Source organism: Netta rufina (genome assembly GCF_964035555.1).
Source record: "Netta rufina genome assembly, chromosome: 27".
Lineage (NCBI taxonomy): Eukaryota > Metazoa > Chordata > Aves > Anseriformes > Anatidae > Netta > Netta rufina.
In genome coordinates this window covers 4667305-4687291 of record NC_140151.1, presented here as the reverse complement: position 1 = coordinate 4687291, position 19987 = coordinate 4667305, and positions in this window count along the sequence as shown.

Here is a 19987-nt window from a genome sequence, read left to right as displayed (position 1 = left end):
CAAGGAGAGGTCTCGGTGCCGCCAGCTTGCCCTGTGCCTGCCCGAGCACCCAGGGAGCGGTGCCTTGGCAATCCTCCTCCACCAGCCTTTATCTCCCTGCCTTAACACCAGTCCTTCTGCTCCCCCGTGCAATTGCACTCTGGTTTTTCTTCTCCCACTGTCTCTCTCTAAGGGGAAGCGACGGAGCAGCGAGCTCCACCTGCTCCCCTTCCCAGCCATCTGCTCCCACACTCGGGCTGGGGCAGGAGATGCTGTTGCACACCAGGGCTGAAGGCTTGCCCTGGGCTCCCATGCGTTTTCTCCTTTATTTTTCATTTCCCATGCATTTTTGCCTTTAACGTGCAAATTTTGTGCTGCAGGAGTATCAGCAGCAAGGGAGAGTGAGCGAGCTCAGACCCCTCCTGACACCCCAACGAGAAGTAAAGACACGGAGGTTTTCCTTTTTTATTTTTTCTTAGTTTACCTCTTTGGATGAGTGATGTTTGTTGTTTTTTGCTGTGCTTTTTATTTTTTTTTGTCCACGTTTGTAGGAAATAAACTCGTTCAGCAGGACTGCTTGGCTTTTTCAAACTTGCTTAAGGCGAGGCGAGGGGAAGCACGGTGAGCTCCTGATGCCAGTGCTCTGCCACGGGTGAACCAAACACCACGGCTTCTTCACTGCTTGCTTCGTCTTCCCCCTTTCCAGCAGAAAAAATGAAGTGTTGAGACCCCAAGGTTGCGGACAAGAAATAAAAAATTGAGCAGCTCTGGCTCCCCCTGAGAATTTGGGTCTGTTTGAGGTTTTTATTGCAGGGAGGGTGATGGATTGGCTCAACCCCTCCAGCAGGTGGGAGGTTTCCTCCACATCAAGGCAAGGACCATGGAAAGGTCGCCTTTGCCAAGGACTCCCTGCTAAACTTAGATGAAATCCGTGGCCCAAAGAGCCAGAGAAACTCAGCCTGTGGGTGCTGCCCTTCCCGTCTGGCTTAACAGGGGAGTCCATGGATGCCACTAATGGGCAGTAATGTTCTGCAGATTCCCAACGCCTGAGAGTTGGCAGGTTTGGAGAGGAGGTGGATGGATTTCAAACCACACGGTCTCCAATCCTGCTTCTTTCAACCCCCTTTTGGCAGCTGCAGCTTGGAGGGCAAACAGCAGACAAGCTTGGAGCACCCACGACGCCCACTTGCAGCCACTTGTGAGCAATTAAAAGAGGCCTGGAGACTCTAATTATTGCAGCTGCCAGCTCAAATAGCGGGGTGAGAGCTCCCTGCTGCCAGCTGGGGATGGGGACAGGGATGCTCAGCCACAGCCACCGACCTCCCTGCAAAGCAAGGCTGAGAATAAAAGGCTGGCTGCACAATGGGGCATGATGGTGAGTGTTTGGAGGGGAAGCTGAGTGGTGTAAAGACCTGATAAATTCCTATATATTGTGTCGTGTGCTTCCTAGCACCTGGCCTAATGCTGTGTGCAGGGCAGGGGCTGATCCCTGCTGGTTTTGCACAGTGAGCAGGGAATTGGTGCCTCTAACTGGGATGGGAAGCACCCTGCAGGTGGGAGCACGGAGTGGGGACACCCCATGGCAGGCACAGATCCCTAATTACCTCTCCTGCTAATTGGAAAACCCTTCAATGGAAGTATCTGTGGGTGAGGGCCGTGATAACACGAGTGGACAGTTGGCTGCTGCCAACCCACTGTGTAAATCCTTGAGTCTGCTAGCTGCAATATGGGCTTTTATGTTTAATAGCATTTGGAAATAAGTCGTGTGCTTCTATGAGATTCACTCGCACAATTAGAAGCCTGGAGGGATATAATTTTGTTTTAAAAGTCAAAGTGTTGTCATAAAAGCCTTTGGAAGAAGAGGAAGAAATAGCAATGTTTTAACTCTTTTTTTTTTTTTTTTTTTAGTTCTGAAATAAAAGTCTTTACACGGGATCATTTTGGAGCAAACTTTCCCATATAAAGGATCCCGGGTGCAGCTGGAGAGGTGACGGTGAGTCCTGTATACCCAGCTTTAATAATTCCTGGCTTTATCCGCTGCAAAGTGAATAATGCTCTCTCTGCCCCCAACACAGACACAACCTGTGCCCTGGCATCCTGCAGCCAGCTCTGGAGCTGTTCCCAGCCCCCGTCTCAGAAAATTAGCCATAATTAGCTTTTCTGTGGCATTGCACCTCCGGGGAGCGGGAATAATTCTGTGAAGGGAGAGGGAACAGCCTGGTTTCATGGAATAAGCTGAGGCAGCGTGCGGGGTAAGGGCTGGATAGTCCTGAATTCAGGGCAGGCTTCCAGAAATCAGGAACGTCCTGGGGGTTTGCTGCCCCCTCCTCAAATACAGGCTGAGGACCATGAGCTGTTATCCCCCTTGGAAATCCTGGCGATCCGCTGGGCTGCCGTTAAAGTGAGGAATCGCCAGCAGCCTGGGTTATTTTACATCTCTAATAGACGTATTGCCTTCCATTAGGGCTTCATCACTGGCCTCCCCGTGTAAGCACCACGAGAGCATCCATCACAATTAGCAGAACATCGCAGGAGGCATAAAGGAGACGGATGCGGGTGCTGGAGGGAGGCACGGAGCATTATTTGCCCCAGGGACTTGGACTCTCGGGGGTTTTCGGTGAAGTCCCAGGGCCTGGAGGCATGCTGCAGCACGAGACTCTCAGCTTTCATTAAATAATAATAACAACAATAACTAAGAATGAGTTTCCAGCTCTCGTGCTTGCTGTTAAAAGCTAGAAATACGAACCCTGTCTCCGAAATGCAAATCCCTGTTTATAATTGGTATAAAAGCAATGTGGAGGCAGAAGCTGCAGCCATCCAGGGCAGCTGCCCGGAGCTGCAGGAACGTGGACGTGAGCCCCAAATCCCACTGATCCCCTGGGACCTGCCTGAGCAGGGACTGAGAGGGGCTGGAGGAGAGGCTCTGCTTCCCCTCGAACTACCAGGGATCTGATTGCTGAGGATAAGGAGGGCTGTAAAAGAGAGGGAGTGCACCCACAGCAGGAAATTAACCATGATTTGGGCCAAAATCTGACTAAATCAGCCCCACTGAGTCCCCTACAGGGGACAAGAGGGGGTTGAAGTCTTGCCTGCCCAAGGGGCGTGTAGGATGCTCAATATGATGAACACTTTAAAAGGAACAAAATCTTTCCTTGGAACATGGTTACAGCTGGAGAAATGCACTTCTTCCTGTGGCCTTATCCTTCCCCTTGCTTGCATTAAACAAATCAGGCTGGATTTGTGCTTCGCTTGCTGGGGTATGGAACAGGAGAGGCTGTAGAGTGGAGGTGCAAACAAGGCTGGGTGTCTGAGAGGGGGATGATTTCACCAAGGCCTGGCTTTTGAAGGGCTTCCTTAGCAGGCAAAGCCCCAAATCTCCCAACGATACCAGGTTTCTGTATTTTTATCCCAGGTTTACTCTAATGATGCTTCTCTCCTGATCCCGGGGTCTGAGGGAGGGCAGCGAGAGAAGCTTTTCAGAGGCGATGCTAAGCCCCAGATCCCAGGCAGGAATATGAAACATTAAGGAGCAGCTAACGAGAGGAGAATTGAAAGGAGGCTTTTCCCAGAAGAGATGAGCGGGTTTGCGAGAGAAGCCCAGAGGCGCTTAGGAAGGAACCAGCAGGCAGCAGATGTGCGCGGCGTGGGTCGCATCCTTCCTCCGCCTCGCCTGCTCCCAGCAAAGCCCAGGGGCTGGCCATGGGGTTGGGTTTGGGAAGGGCTTGCAGAGAGGAGGCTGGCAGGGCTGTGGTGCAGCCGGAGCAGGGAGATGTGTAGAAACATGAACTCCGTGAATGACTTTTGCCTTGATTTTTGCATCGTTTTGGTAACCCGGTAATAGACTTCATCTAATCAGGGCTGCAGAGCATGGCGCAGCATTCTCGAAGCATCAATGAATAAAAAGCAATTAAAGGTCCCAAACCTGCTGATCTGTACCCAGCCTGCTCCCCTCCCACCCTTTCTTTTGTACGCCTGGCCCATTAAAGGAATTAATTGCTTTCTTTTCACGTCTGGAGAACAGCCGAGGTCGGACCTGAGCGGAAAGCTCCGATCCGCTGACTCCTCTGCCTTTATATCAGTGCAGACCCAAATTAGTTTTCTCAATGAGGCTTCCCTTCTTGCCAGGCCAATGAAAAGAAGAGGAACCAGGCCCTGGAGGAGGAAAAAAAATGCCTCCCCCAGACAAACGGGGCAAGGAAGGGTAAGGGCAGAGCCCTGGCAGCAGGAGGGTGCTGAGCCCCTGCCTGTGCAGGAGCCGGGCAGGGCTCACAATGGTAAATTTTTAATCAAAGGTGGCATTGCTGATGTCCCGGGGCTTGCAGCATGCTTTTATCTCTGCTGAAATGCTTCGAGCTGGAAGGATGCCCTCCACCAGATCGGTATGATTTATACATCTGTAGGCAGGGAGCGGTCCAGGTGCAAGCATCGCTGGAGCCGGTTCCCCCCCACCTCCAAACGCTGCTGCCCACATCCACACCTCACCACTGGCCTCCCATCCCCTTTTTCTCATTTTTTCCCCATTCTTCTGCTCTGTCTCCATCACCGATTTCCTCACTTTCCCTCTCGTTTTGACTCCTCTTCCCTGGTAGGGTTTGCTTGGCTGGGAAGCCCGGCTGGTGTAAGGGAATGAAGCATGAGAAATCAAGGCTTTATCACCCATAAAAACATTTGCGTTAGCATTCCAGGCTTGAAGCGTTCTGAAGTCGCTAAAAGTTGAATATTTTATTTCCCCCTGTATTTCCATGTTAAAGCAAACACAGATGTTTCTTGCAGGAAGCGGTCCCACTTAATGAAGGGGAAAAAAAAAATAATCAGAGATGCTTAAACTTGCTAAAGGCATCCTGAGGTCTCTGGGGGCCTGAGCACCCCGGCTATCCCTGGTGCAATACCAGGAGCATCCCTCAGCCAGGACCCTGGTCCCCGTGCTTTTGGGGTCGTTTTTGTAATGATTAATTGCCATCTCTATAAAAATGTGGGCTTTATTTCCTGTTTAAATTTGTTTAGCTACTTGTTCTTGCTATGCCTTTCTCCCCTAGATTAAACGGTCCTTCAGCGCCCTTTAGCATGCTTGCTTCCCTTCCCAAAACAGCTTCTTTTCCACCCAAAACACCCCTGAGCCGAGACGGCTTATTTTGCTCTAAAATGCAGCCAAACACCCAGCCATCATTTGCTCCCTCCTTACAACCCCTTGAGCCAATAAAGACCAAGCAGCAGCTTTTATTTAATTTTTTGCCTCTTTAAAAGCAAGAATATTTTTTCCCGTGGAGGTGGCAGCACACGCGGGCCAGTGCTGTGCTGGGAATGTATAAATAGCCCGGGCTGAGAGCAGAGCACAATAGCTGTCACTCGACCGCAGCAGAATGGGGCCATGAGTGGTAGCAGATGAATTTCCTAAGCAACAAAGATCCTGTTTTCATGCAAATATCTCTTAGTAATAAAATCCAGGAGAAAAGAAAGACAGATAATGTGTTATATAAGCAGAATTATCTTGGCACAGAATGCTTCTTTCAAGGATTTTTTATTTTTTTGGGGGGAGACATCAGCAGCCTTTCAGCAACTTGATTTGGGCTGTGAGCGAGAGCAGTGGTGAATGATGTGCAGCGGAGAAAGTGCTTTAGTTGCCTACAAAGCGCTGTATGAATTTAACACGAGCAGCAGCTAATGCGAATAAAACTCAGAAAAAGATTCCTTGCCACGATAACACGGCCTTCCCTTCCCCGTAGGAGTTCGGAGCACTTTGCAAGCATCCATTAATTAAGCCTCAAAGGAGATCCCATCCCCGGTTTTACAGCCGGGGTGAGATGAAGTGCTTTGCTCTAGTGCAACGCGCGTGGCATGGGGATGCACCAGAGCCAGGAGCCGAGCTCTCCCCACCTTGTTCCCTCCGTCTGCTGCTAATTCAGCCTCAGGCCCGAGGAGTTTTCAACTTCGCATCTCCAGACCTTGTCAGGCTGCTCAGAAGCTGATGCCCCACATCTTTCTTGGGGTGTTTCTAGCCCTGGTGTCACCAGGGGGCTCACAGCGATGCCCCTCCATGCTGCATGGAGGCGATTCATTCCCAAGCACCTCTCTGCTATTTCTTCTTCTATTTTTTTTTTTTTTTTAAGCTTTTATACATTTTCAGGGGGATCTGCAACAAAACAGCTTCGTCTATAAATACGCGCTCAATGCCACAACTTTGTACAGGTGACCTGCTCCGCATTGTGCGCGGTGACTTCTGCAAATAGGTTTGCTGGGGGGAAGTAGAGAGAAAATCCACGGAAATCAGACATGTCAAGGTGCTGCTGAGCCTGGTGCTTAGCATCAGTGCCCCCCGCACCTGAAGCTCTTGGGTGTGCTTTGTTTTATGGTGGTGTCCATGAGGGCACCTGCTTGTGCATTACCTATTTTAACTTAAATGCGTGCAGAGGGAATAATAACGGCCCAAGGCCAAGCCAAGAGGCTGAGGAAGAGGCTAGCCACGGAAGCAAGAGATAATGCACAAGACGGGTGTTATCACTTGTAGCCCTGCTCAGAAACATGCCCCGTGCATTGGCACATCCGCACCCTGCGCCATCTGTCTGTATTTATCACACTGTGCTTGGATTGCTGTGCTCGCTCCCCTCATCCCGGCACACGTGTTGCAGGAACTCGCCTCGGTCTGTTAGGATAATTTAATGTGAAAACCGATTGAGATGGTGGCTTTCGAGTGGAGCGCTGCGTAAGTCCAGCGTTAGGGTCCAAAAAAAATGAAATTGCAAACCCTGGAGGGATGCTTGAAACACAAACCTGCCTCTAGATCCAAAGCCCAGGTCCGTTTGCTTTTGAAATCTGTCATTTGGAAGCTGGACCCTGATTTCTGAGTGTTGAGCATCCAAGTGAAATTCAGCTGCGAGCACAGCTCTTGCTTGAATTTAAACAACCCCCCAAGCCCCTCGGAGCTGGGCGGCCAAAAGCACCCGGCGGCAGCCATTCCTCCTGCTGCTTTCTGTAATTAAGCTCTAGAAATGTAGGCTCTGCAGATATTTATTTTGTTTCCCAGCCTTTTCCTGCTGAAATCACATCCTGAGTTCTTCCACCTTTCCCACCGGCGACTGAGCCGCTCGGGCTCTCTCCAGAGGAGTCAGCAGGGAGATGGTGAGCATCCGGCTCTCCTCCTTCAGCCGTCCCCCCGCTTATTAACACACTTGGCTCTGATGGTGAGTTTTCCTTCTTGGAGCCCTCAGGAGCTATTGCCGGGGCTGTTAATGGAGCTGAAAGGTCTCTGGGGTGTTCCCTGGAAACACGCGGCTCCTTCCTGCTGCACGGGGGCCTCCAAGCAGCCGCCAGCAGGCAGATGGAGTCGGTCTGTTCCCTGCAAGAAGAGGTTATTTCTCATTTCTAATAAGTGCAAGTTTGGGGTAGAATTGATAGATATATTTACATTTTGATTTATATCCATGTATATTTTCTTTCTCCTGGTGCTAGTGTCTTGTTTGGCTTGGCTGGTGGAGGCGCAGAGGCGATGCTCTGTCTGTCTGCAGATCAGGACTCGTCTCTGCGTCGCTTTTGGTGGGAATTACCCAGCTTCTTGACTCACAGACACACAGATACCCTGCTGCAATGAGAGTTGCTTCTTTAGGGACTAGTCTTAAGTGTCCATACGTGATCACGAGATAATCCAAAGGCACAACAACGGGGCAGAAGAGACCCCTTGGAAGCTTTGGCTGTAGCCTGTGGCCGGGTGAAGGAGGAAGGAAATTGATGGCAGAGGAGAGCAGGAGCCTCCAGTGGCAGGGAAGTGATGCTGCTGGTATCACAGTCATCACGGAGGAGGTTGTCATGGTGACTCGAGGTGTCAGGAGATGGCTCCGGAGCCCGCTGTGCCGGGAGCAGGGGAGCGAGACAGTCGTGGAGAGGGGCGAGGAGGGGAGAGCATCCGAAGGAGCGGAGAGAGGAAAAGGCAAGGGGATGGGGGAGGGATGGAGGAGAGTCGCATTCAGCTGGGAGGTTTGCACTTGATTCCCTTCCCGTTGTGCATCCCGGATGAGACATGGAGAGCAGTGGCCGTGGCTCCCCGTGGTTCTGCGCCCCAGTGCCCTTCGCCGTAGCCCCATGCCCACTGCAGCTCCCCCTGAGCATGCAATGGGGATGTTGGTTCCCACCCAAAGTGCTTCAGCTCTCCGCAGCCCCCCCTTGCAGGCAGATCTTTGTAGGGACGTGCCACCGAGCCCCCTCCGTGCCCCCTTCCACCAGCTCTAAATCTGCAAAGCAAACCCCAGCGAGAGCACTTTCCAAAGGCTGCCGGCGATGACAGATGTTATTTTATGGAACACGGCACCAGAGATGTGAAATACATAGTTCATAAATGTCAGGAGGAAGGAAGCAATATCCTGGATTGAGGTCGTTTGGCTTTTTTTCCTCTCTTGTGAAAGCATCCTTCCAAGTAAACAGCCATCCCCACCTGCAGGGAGAAGCGGGGTGCCTTGGAGAAGACGGCAGCACCCAGGGGATACGTGGCTGGAGGTGCAGCTCAGCCCAACGTGAGCGGGACCTTTTTGAACCCCACATCTGAGTTTTTGGCTGAGAAAGAGTCAGGGGATGGAGCTGAGACCTTCCTTCATCGAGTTCTCCAGGGAGGAGAGCATTGCACGTGTGCATCTGTAGGAAGAGGATATATATGTGTGTTTCTATATATATTTAATTTGTACGCACATAAGGAGCTGCAATTAATTATGATTAGTAACAAGCTAGCAGGGTTTCCACCATCCCCCAGATGTCTGACTCTCAATGCCAGCTTCCAGGCCTTCGGATGCTCTCATGGTCTGCGTGTGCCCGTGCTCAGCTTTGTTCATGCCCAGCCCTCCCGAGCGCCCCGAGGCAATGAGCTCCCTGAGCAAGCAGTGCCCCTGCCCCTGCCCCTGCCAGGCAGGCTATTTCCAGAACCAGAGTTGACAAATCCCCCCCTGAAGCCAGCAGTTTTTAATACAAGTGTCAGAAAGCGTTACCGAAACGCCGGAGCGGCTCGGGGAGGCGCTGGGGAGGGCATGGGGACAGCCTGATGTCAGTCACATCTGCCCGCTTGTCTTTGCCGAGCATCCCCTGCCTGGTGAGATGCGTTTCCAGCCCGGCACACTCTGAAGCGAGCAGATGTGGCATTTAAAGCTAATCCCCAGCGACCGGCTCCCTGCAGCTCCCCGCGCCGTCACGTCTGCTCTGGCCAGGGTTGCACTGGGTGCTAGCTGCTGCACCGTGGCCATTTCCCCTTTCTCGTGGTCAGGAAGGTGTGAGATGCCACGGGGAAGGGTGCTTGGGGCTGTCATTAGCAGGGGACAAAGCTGGGGTTGTGCTGGGGTTGTTCTAGGGTAATGCTCCAACCCAAACCATTCTCCTGCTCCGTGGGGGCTGAGCGAGCGCACCCTTGTCCTGTGGCACTGCAGCGAGCAAAAGCAGCGCCCTGGGAAAAGGATGGGGGATAAAATCCGGGCTTGTAGGTGAACAAAGGACCTGTGTGTTTTCCCCTGCTGCTGGGAGGTTGTGTGCTGCGGGGCAGTCAATGTTTAGGTCTTTGGTTGGGGCTGAACACGCAGTAAGCTTGCACAAACCCAGCAGGCAGCTCCCATCCCTTCTCCTTCCTCTTGGCTTCGGGAGACGTTGCACCCCTGTGATTTTGGGGTGCTGGTGGCGCTGCGCAAAACTGCGGGGAAAATTCAATTTTTTTATTTCGAAGGAGGGAGGAAAAATCTTAAATTTCCCTGTGTTCTCTCAGCAAAGCTACTTTTGTCTGGAAAATAGGCCAATTTCCACCTTATCTAATGCCTCCAGCTGTGATGTGAAAGGCTCGGAGGAAAAACCGCATCTCTCACGTTATCTCCTCACTGCAAAGTTTAATTATCCTCAGCTGTTCCGCCGAAATGTGCCCGTGTCCGGGCTCCAGGAGCTGTCTTTCCCCTACAAACCTCTGGGAGAAAAGCATTCATCCAGCACAGCCCCATTCCCATCTCCTATATGTGGGCCCTTTGTGGGTAAGCCAAATCTGGGCAGAAAAAGCTCAGTTTTGTTGCCTGGTGAAGGCTGGGGCAGGCAGGAATATTTTCCTTTCTCCTTCCCAAGTTCCTGTGATAGGGAGCATGATTTTCCTCTCTTGCTCCCCAGGCTCTGCGCGTTCTGTGCCCACATGCAGAGAAACCTGTGTGGGATCTGCGCGCGGCGGAGATGTCCATCAATTATTTATAGAAGGAATATTTTCATTTCGTTCTTAATTTATTCGCCAATAGCTTCGTGGTAAATAGAGGGAGATAAAAAAAGGGGAGATGTATAGATGTGGGTGGAGATACTGAATATCTCCACAGAAATAAATCCGCCGAGGAGGGGGAAAATGTTAGAGAATGTGGTAGGGAGGAGATGAGAGAGTTAGAAGAAATAAAAAGCTTTAATCTAAGCAGGGCTTAAATACACTTGCAAATGTCAGCTCCTTAATAGCTTGTCCTAAGTCTCAGCATGTTAGAAAATATAAATGATGGAGAGATCCTTCTCTCCTTCCCATTAGCTAACATCAGTAGCTTTATATGTCTACATCTGTTCTCCGTGATTACAGCTGGCCTCTTAGGTGGCTGGTTTTGATTATGTTTAATTCATTAATTTCTGTTTGGGTGAGGCTTCCTTCTTCTTCTCCATTCTTCTTGCTCCAAAGTCCTCTTATTTCCCCTTAAGAAATTGAATTCTTGTAGCTGATGCATTGGGAAGAGCAGGGGAGCAATAAGGTCTGATGTGATTTTTTTTTTTTTAGCAATCCACTCTGCTTTGGCACCACGCAATATTGCGTTAATGAAATATTTAATACGAACAATAACAGAGGAAATGGGAGGATTTTTTTTTTTTTTCCTAGGCTTCAGTTTAGCCCCTCTGCCTGACAAATGAGGACAGTGCTCCCAGAGCCTGGGGGACCTGCTCCAAGCCCACACGGGGAGACCTGGATGGGGATGAAAGGCAGGGAAAAGCTGTGGGGTTTAGTTGATCTGGTGCAGTGGTGTTAAATTGGCTTTTTTTTTTTTTTTTTTCTTTTCCCATTGCAGACTAATATTTTCTTCCTGGCTCTGTGTCATTTTCTGTGTATTTGTCAAGGACACCGGTGTTTAGGAAAAAAACACCCGCCAAACCCTAAATACACAACACTTGAAAGACTGAAAGATCAAGATCTCTGTCATCTAAAGGAGTAAACTAACAGTGTGATTGCAGAAAGCCCCCGTGAGGATCCTATCTGTCATATCGCTGTCAGCTTTGTACTAAACATCCATTAAAGAGCATTTACATGAAAAACAGGCAATCTCCTCTCCAATCAGAAAGGAACCTAATCCTGCCAACAAATTGAAGGTGACATCTCAGGCGAGTCTGTCCCTTGTCAGTGCGATGAGCCCTTTTCTTCCCCAAAGTGCCTGGGGTGGGAGCTGCAGGAACCCACGGGGTCTTATGTCCCCGTTCCTGCTGGGGTCCCCCTTCCTCAAATTGTCCCCCTCCTGTGGTCCCAGTTGGGTGAGGCTCTGCCAGTCCTTTACACCAGTCTGGCTTCTCATCCCCCAAAAGGTTCTTCTCTGGATCCCTGATCTCCTTTGGGTGCAACCAAGAGGCTGAGAGGGATGCTCTGCGGGATTTCTGAAATTAAAGGACGTCATTAAATTAATGGGGGTCCGGAAAAGCTCAGCAGAAACCCTTAAAGGAAGCAAATGTCCCAGGTAGGTGAGGGTCTATGCTCAGTGCCCAGCTGTGTGGGATTTTAAAGCCACGCAGACGGAGCAATGCCCAGTGTCTGCAAGCTGAAGTCAAGCACGGTGTAATTGAAATTAAATCCACGCTTTTGGCTGGCCGGGTAATTAATCGTGGGATCCATCACCAAAGGTCAGGCGCCTGTTTTGTTTTTAACAGCACGGACTGCAGGCTGTTGTAGCCGAGGTGGGAAATTCTGGGTGAATTTCTGTGGGCCTCATTAAGCAGGACGTCGGGTGCGGCGTGGGTAGCAGTGTCTTCTGGCCTTCAAAGAGATAAATGTGTGAAATCCACAGCAATTATCCAGGAGTTCAATCTGGGCTCTGTCCACTTTGGTCCAGGCGGTGCTGCTTGTTGTCCCTCCCAGTTTCCTGCAGGAAAGGAGCAGAAAAAAACAAAAATGAGCAATTTCTGACCCCGAGCACCACGCCTGCCTTGGTGTTTCTTGCAGCCAGTAATGCCAGAAAGGCTAAAAAAAAAATGAGGCAGGGCAGCACCGGGTGCCAGAGGATGCAATCCTGCACGGCACAGAGTTAGAAATAGCTCAGGAGAGGAGGTTTGGGTTTTCCACGTGGCTCCCACATGCGGAGAAAAGCAAAGCCACGCTCAGCACCGGCTCCTGCCTGCTGCTACCAGTTGTGGCCGAGAGCAGCTGGCTCGCAGACCTCCCGCGCCCAGCTCACGGAGAGATCGAGCTCCAAAGCTTGGAGTCATTAAAGGGAATAAATCAGCCGCTAACGAAAATAGTTACAGCCGCAAACGAGGTTAATGCGCGCGCTGCCGACAGCCGCTGGCACGGGGCTGAGCTATTTGCTGTGTAATATCGGAAGATCGCCGTCCACTTCTCCCTTCCCAACAGTCCGGGGAGAGGTTTCCATCTCGCCAACAAATACCAGGCCTTTATATAGCACGCAAATTATCCCGGATGGCTTTTGTGTAGTCACGATGACATACGTTGGAGCATATTTCCAGTGTGATGGGAGGCTGTGGGGGAAACGCGCAGGAAGCTCTTCCCCCGAGGAGATGCTCTTAAAAAACTCGCTGTGAAAAATCTGCCGTGAGGCAGGGCGAGGCCATGGCCAAATTCAGCCCAAATTCATTGCTGGGGGAGCTGCTCGGGGCAGCGCCAGCCTCGGAGACAAGGCCCGCTTTGCAGGGCAGTACCTCTGGGTTAGCAGGGAAAGGTGAATGAGCAAATAGAAAATGAGAGGAAAAAAAAAAAAATAGAAAAATAGCAAATTTTCTAAATAGAAATAGAATAAAAATAGAAAATTAGCAAATTTTCTAAATAGAATAAAATAGAAAAATAGCCGGTTTATTTATTTATTTATTTAGAAAATCAGCAAATAGAAAATTAGAGAAAAGGAGAATTAGCAAATTAGAAAGGGTAATGAGCAAATTAGGCCGGAACACCAAAGGACCTCTGCTTTTGTCATTGTAATGCCTGAGATTCATCAACCCCTCTGGGGAGAGGAGGCTGAGATAGAGTTTTTCCCACCAGAGTACCGGCCTTACATGCAATTTCTTTCCTTTTCCCTTCTTATTTTAAAGCTGCCCCTCTCCAAATAGCACCTTTTGAAACACAACAACCAATCCTGCCTCTTACTACTTAAAACTTTTAAAGATGTTTTCCTCTCCTTCAGGAGCTGGGGTGTTAAAGTTGCTTTCTTGGGCAAATCCAACATGAAAATCATCCAAACGAGTTTTCTTGACTCGCGCGCTGCGAGGAGGGCTCATAATTTCATCACATCTGGGACGTTTTCACGGCAGCTTTTCTCGGGGCTGGAAACCAGCTATTAAATCCCCAAAGCCTCGTGAGGGGAGGAAGCCGGGGGGGGTTGCTGGGTCCCTGCTGTGAGCTCCGGAGTCGGGAATTACGCAGCTGCGCCATGGAAAATGGGGGATTTCTTCCAGCACCTCGCTGCTCCAGGCAGTTTGCTGGGAAATGCTGAACGAGCACCATGAGCACTGACTGTGAGCATGCTTGGACCGCTTGTTCCCTTCCTTTGCCCCTCTCCCAGTTTCCTATGTCTTGAGCTCCCCCTCTGCCCAGCAGTGCCATAGACACGGAGCAAGTTCTGCCTGGTGCAGGCCTTGGTCCTGAACGTTTTTTACCATGAAAAAAAAGAGAGAGAAAAGGAAAAGGAGCAAATATTTTAATGGATGTGACAAAACTTACCCAAACAAGCGGCGTATAGCAATTTTTCCCCCTGTTTTTCTGTGTGCTGCAAGTGGGATGCTCGTGGTTCAGGTGCAGGTCCCTGGAGACATCCTGTGTTACCCTCCTGTTGCTTCTCCTCCCCTCAGGTCTTCCCCCAGCACGACACCAGGAGTTAGGAGGTCTCTCTCCAGCAGGGATGCTGGATGAGGGTGCCAGCAGCTGTCCCTGCTGCTCCCCTTCCCTCCCTGGGGAGAAATCATCCCCCAGACCCTCCAAGGCTTTGGCTTTATCTGTATAACATCGCTCTCATTTTATCTCCTTCCCCTGTGCTTGCAGTCTCGTGCTCGTTTTTCACCTGCTGGGCAGACTTTGCAGCGACTGAGGAAGGGACCAGACGTGGAAGCAAGCTGGTCAGGGCAGAGAGGCTGCTGTCTTTTTAGAACAGATCAATGCTTTTTAGTCCTGCCGTGCCGTTAAGACACTTCCCTCTCTTCGCATCTCTCCAAGGGATGCAGCTGGGTCAGAGATTAGCCGAAATTTCCTTGGGCACAGATTCGGCAGAAGTATTTAAGGAAATGTTGACGTGCCATGGATGAGGATGCTCAGCACTCGCGTGGCTCCTTGCAGGGTCGGGGGGATGCTGCAGCACTGCAAGAGCAGCTGCCTGTTTGCATCAGGCCTCCTTGGCACACCAGGATGTTAATGTTCAACATTTGGCGTTGGATTTTCTTCGCTGCACATGCTCAAAAAGAAAAAAAAAAATCCTTTCTCTGTGTGTGCAATCAAGGAAACTCTTCTCTGATTAACGTACAGTATCCTTGGGGAAAGGGAAAAAAAAAAAAAAAAGAGAAAGAAAACAAACAGAAATTGGACCCAAGATCTTTCCACATAGCGCTCAAGGCAAACAAATAAAGGATGATAGATAACCAAATACAAGGGAGGAAATTGTGCTCTTCTCTCCTCTAACAGCACCACAAAAGGCCCATCTCTCTGGTTTCCTGGTAATTACCAGCCTCTCTGTCAGTGGGTTACCTTATATTAATTAACATTATTTATTGCTGTTGGCAGAGTGACTGCTACAGTAAATCAAGCAATTAGCAGCCTCGCATATTGCACTCGGAAGAGAAGTAACCAGGTGCCAGAAAGGATTTACTTTCTCCTTCATGTTTTATTCAGGCTCTCCACTTTGCCTTGCGTTTCCCGGTCGCAGCCACCAGTTGCTCCAGGAGAGGCGGCGGAGGGCAGGGATGGAGCAGGGGGACCTTCAGCAGCTGGCCCTGGTGCCCCCATTTTGGCCAAGGAAATCTCAGGGTGGCACAGAAGAAGGGTTTTGTCTCCTCTGTGGAGGAGAAAAAGTTCCCGAGTTTTCCTGCTGTTGGTATTTGTGTTGGGTTTCGATGGCTTGCAATAAATTGGAAGAGAAACCTGGCTGAAAGGCTTGGACCAGCAGCATCTGTCCGCCTTGCTGGGGTGCTCAGTGTTGGGATCAGCTGCAGCACGGCCTCGTTTCTGTCGGGATTTGGGTCCCTGTCTCCAGGCTGACCCCGTGTGATGGGGAGAGACGGGGTCTGGGTGTCACTAAGCTGCCCTGAGCGGCTGCTTGCTCTCATGCTGGGGGCTTGGTGAGAAAATGCAGAGAAAAGAAAGGGGAAAACCCATGCAGGCATCTAAAGGAGGCTCTTGGCTCGTTAAAGCAAGGCCATTGCAGCTTGTTGTTAATTACAGAAAAAAATATAGCAATCCTTGGAGGAGATGGCAACAGAGGGACTCATAAAAGGCACAATAGGAGTTTGAAACATTTTCTGCTTTTCATTTTCCTTTTCTTTCACGCTTTTCTTTCATTTCCATTATTTTTTTTTCTTCCCTGCCACATGAAAATCCTCTCTGAGCTTCGACTTCTGCTTTGGCCCCCAGGAGCAGGGCACAGCAGCAACAACCTGGGCTGCTTTTAGGTGGTCCCACAGGTGCTGAGCATCACGTTAATAAATGAAGCATCAAATAAAAAAGCCTAGCTTTTGGCCAGGGCATATTAAGCCTGTCCCAGACCCCTCCATATCCTCACTGCCTTCCTCCCCTGCCAAGGGATGTGGCTGTGCTGCTGGCTTTTGCCATCCCCAGCCTTACCCCAGAAGCGTCGTGAGCTCACCCCATGCTGTCAGCACCAGAGCCCAAGGATGCGATGGAAAAAACCCAGAGCTGAAAACCTTCCCCTTCCCATCTCCTGCTCCCTGCGTGATGCTCTGCAGGTGAGAAACATGCTGTCCTCAGCCAAACGCCTGCCCTCGTGTGTTTTTTTGTTTTTTTTTTTTGAGCAGTTTCCTGAATGCTTCTCCAAGAAGTCCCGCATTGAAAGGAGTGGTTTCCCTTGGCTCCCTTCCCAGACCTGCCCAAACAGAAGGATGCTGACCTAAGGCTGTTAAACACTTTGATGTATGGCCGTGTCTCCTTAAGTAGAAGATCCATATTCTTAAGCTAAGCTGCCATGACACGGGGACATTATGAACTCCCCGAACCAACCAAATCCTACAAATGAGCCATTAGTTGGCTGCACGGCACATTGGCTCCGTGTGCCCGAGGGGCCTCCCGTTAAATACGATAATCGTTGCTGTCCACGTGCCCCCCGGGCTGCTGCGTGCTCGTTTTAATGCCATTTGTCTTGCCCCCCTGCCCCCCTTTCCAAGCACATTGGCCAGAAAATCCCCACACAGCCCCATCAAAAGTGGAAGCAAATTTGAGGAAAATCTCAGCCTTTGGCAAATGCCCCATCCTGCTCGTGGTGTCTGTGCCCGATGTGTCTGATGGGGGGACCAGTGTGGTCCTGAGGAGGTGTGCTGGGGTCCTTTGGGCTCCCAAATGTCCTCGGAGCAGCAAAAAGACCCCTTTCTGTGCTTGTGGCTCTGTGCTCCGACGAGCCACGTGGCGGATATTGAGGAGAGCATCGCAGGGAGGTGCCCTGGGGAAAGGAGCAGCGGGGAGTCTTAGCCTAAAAAAAAAATAAATTAAAAAAAAAATGGAATGAAAGCTCAAAGAGAAAAAAAACCTGAGCAAAGCGTAAAAATGACAAAATTCCTCATATAAAGGGGTAAACTCTCCTGCAGGAAGCCCAGCACGCAGCAGGTGCCCCGGAGGGGATTTGCACACCCGCCGTGTTTGGGCAGAGCTCCTCGCCTCTCCGCCGCGTGCTTCTCTCCGTGCTCCAAATGTTTCTGCTCCCTTGGCAGATCTCATCTGTCTTGCAGCATTGTCTGCGTGCAGAAGTGTGAAAGGGAGCCCAGCACTGCAGAGAGAAAAAACTTGGGGGTAATTTATTGCCTGGCAAGGGAGGGAGAAAGAATCCAGCTCCTGAGAGCAGCGTGCGTAATTACGGTTTACTCTGTGACCTCCTCTGGAGGCAGCTCTCAGCAGCCTCCTTCGAGGAAACTTGGGTCGTTTGTAAATGGAAGCAAAATATTTGCTCTAAATGATTGTTCTTTAAGGGGCTGTCACTGCAGCATTAGTGATGAGAGCTCCAGGAAGGAGGCCCTCTGTCTGAACACATCGAGATGCACAAGGTGCGTGGGCGCAGGGCATCCATCAACCACTATTTAGTGGATTTGCTTTTCACCTAAAAGGGAACTTTTTGCCACCGTTTTCTTTTGGCTTTTGTGTGCTCCAAGGCCAGAAGGACAGAAAGCAAAATAACCCAAAATGGACCAGAAAAGGCCGCGTTGGGTGATGTAGTGAGAAGCTCCCATTTTCTGCTCATGTTCCTGGCTCTCCCAGGAGGGTAAGGAAGCAAGGAAGACCCCCTTCAGGCTGAGAATTTGCCTTGATTTTGTTCTCATTTATTTGTTGCCAGGATTCCTAAAATACACGCTTGCACAGCAATTAAATTACATTTAATTTGATTAGAGTGAAGCTGAGGGTTGCACTCCTCTCCCTCCCTGATGGAAGGAAAAGAGAAATGAAACCTCTCAAGAAAAGAACATGACTTGGGCTCAGAAACGCAAAACCCCCAAATTTATCTAGATGAAGAAAAGGAAATGTAATGAACTTGAATTGAGCAGGAAGCCTAGAGAGAGAATCAAAAGTTTGGGGGATTCATCGGAGGACATAATTGCAACATGTATATTGATTTTCCAGAGATAAGAAAACAAATGTTTGTGGAGATTGGATTAGTTTATTACATTTATTTCCCCACAGAGTTGATGTTTCTCCATTAGGAAAAAATGCCATGTTCTTAAATGCATTGTTGTTTTTTTTTTCAGAGATGCTTGTTAAGTTATTGCCTGATCCCACTGGCTCTATCTCCTTGCAAATTGGTTTGTCTGGAAGGACGTTACACTTCAGGCAGCTCATGAAGCATCCTTTTTTTCCCCTCTTTTTTTCCTTAATTGTTTGCATGAGAGGGCTGGCATCGCGTCTCACAGGGAAGAAAATCCTTTCCTTCAACTGGTGCCCAAACCTCTCGTCTGACGAGGAGAGAAACTGGGGCGAATCAGCCCTGGGACAACCTCATCCGAGAGGTGAAGGCTTCCTTTTATCCATCAGCATGATGGCTTTGGCCGTGTAAATTATTCAGCGTTAATCCTGTGTGCTCCTAAGTCTCCTGGTAGCTGCTCGGAGCTCGCTAATACTGCTGCTTAATCACAGCTCAGGCGCTGCTTTACATGTCAGCGAAACAACACCTCCAGCTCTGACTGATTGGGGTTTAAGTTCTGATTTCTCTCCGAGCATAATCAGTCCTGAATGGGAGATTTTTACAGTGACAATTAAAATAATGAAAGTGAACTTTAAATGACATTCAAACACCGTCACCTGCTCCCGGCTCCGCTCTCTCCCCCCCCCCCCCCCGCATGCTGGGAGCTGCAATTTGAAGCATCATTCAGTGCGGGGTGATTACAGCTGCAGCTATTCAGCGCGTCGAGCTCCGATCCTGCAGCAGGCTGAAAGGAAACGTTTTCAGGTGTCAGGACCTGCCACTGCGCCCGGTTTCCAGGAAAGCTCAATATTTTGAGCGCATGATGGGGCCTGAACACTTCCAGTGAGCTGGAAGGGATTCTGAATTAGTTTTCTCTCCGTGGCATTTACAAATTGTAATGAATACGTATTATGTTTGCGGCGTATAATAGTAAGAGGTTTATTGATTCCCAGATCATTATTTTACTATACATCCAGATAAAGGCAACCCATGGAATTACTCACGCGGCCAGGGTCAGGGGCTGATCCAAAGCCTCTTTTTATCTATTCCATTCAGATTTGGGTCTGGGCAAACCAAAGCCCAGCACGAACAAGCTGGATGTAAAGGAAAAAGGCAGGAGGCTCCAGGAGGCCTGTAAGGACTCGGGGAATTTTGGAAGTGAAAGGTGTGCACAGAACAGCCCGGTGCCACCCGGGCACTGACATCCCTCTGCAACACCCATGGAACACTTTTAGATACCCTGTGTGTAGGGCTGGGGGTCAAAATTGGGCCAAAAACAAAAAGAACGGTGTCCCTAAAAGAAAATGTGAAGAAACCACTTTGCAGACACTATTATTATTTTTTTTTTTCCCATGGGAGAAGGTAATTGATTTTTTTAATCCAGTGGGCTAGTTACACAGCTTCGTTTCTGTGATCAAGTCTTCTGTTCTTCTTCTTTTCTGTCTCCTGTTATAAGGAATATAGAAGAATCAGGAGGGAGGGGAAGGTTCCCCATCGGTATTTCGAAATGGAGATGTACTACAGAAGTTGAGAAATTAGGGGAAAAAGGCTAAATTTAGGGAACAAATGTGTTGAGAAAAAATCATTCTGATGGCAGAAATTGCAGGAGGGTGGTGGAAATCCCTGATCCACCCAAATTTAGCAGCTGAGTCTGAGAGGGGGAGCAAGGAGCCCCAGAGCAGGGCGAGCTGAGGGTGCTTGGCTCCTGGTTGCTGCTCTGGTTTAGCTGCCAGCTCCATGAAATCAGCTTTCAGCCTGATGTTCCCAGTCCTCTGTTTTCTTGGGGAATGGAAACCAAATCCTGTCCCCCTGCCTCGCCCCTCCAAACCCTGCAGTGATGCACAGAGCGAGTGGTTTTCCTCTGCCTCCTTCAGATCCCTGCTCCCTCCCCAACGTCGGGGCGTGCGTCTGGCTGATAAGGAGGGGTTGGAGCAGTGTCTGCAGCA